The sequence below is a fragment of the Brassica oleracea genome, chromosome C3, assembly GCF_000695525.1.
Source record: "Brassica oleracea var. oleracea cultivar TO1000 chromosome C3, BOL, whole genome shotgun sequence".
Taxonomy (NCBI): Eukaryota; Viridiplantae; Streptophyta; class Magnoliopsida; order Brassicales; family Brassicaceae; genus Brassica; species Brassica oleracea.
This window is the reverse complement of record NC_027750.1, coordinates 55,486,869-55,487,158: the sequence shown is the minus strand read 5'-3', so window position 1 is coordinate 55,487,158 and position 290 is coordinate 55,486,869. Positions and strand designations below refer to the sequence as shown.

The following is a 290-nucleotide window of genomic DNA, read 5'->3' as shown; positions in this document are numbered from 1 at the left end:
TCTTCACCTCCCTTTTACTTTCAGGTGTATGAACTTGAGGAGCAGGGGTCCATCAAACCTAGTTCCCAGAGTTGCAGACATCAGAGCTTTAGAGAAAGAGTGTGCTAGAAAGAGAAGAGAAGAAGAGCAATAGGCTCACTTGCAGAGATTGGATATTGATATGGGAGACCAACCACAAGATGATGCGAACGCCAATGGAGCCAACAACGTTCCACAACACCCACAGCGAGCAGCTCGACCCATTGGCACTTATGACCGCCCCAACATTCATGGTCATAGACTGGGAATCC

At 48.3% G+C, this 290-nt stretch overlaps 1 pseudogene; it reads right to left on the bottom strand.

Annotated features, from left to right (window-relative positions):
• The window catches only part of LOC106330979, a 14,261-nt pseudogene extending 14,018 nt beyond the window's left edge, over positions 1-243 (bottom strand).
• Positions 244-290: the final 47 nt, after the last annotated feature.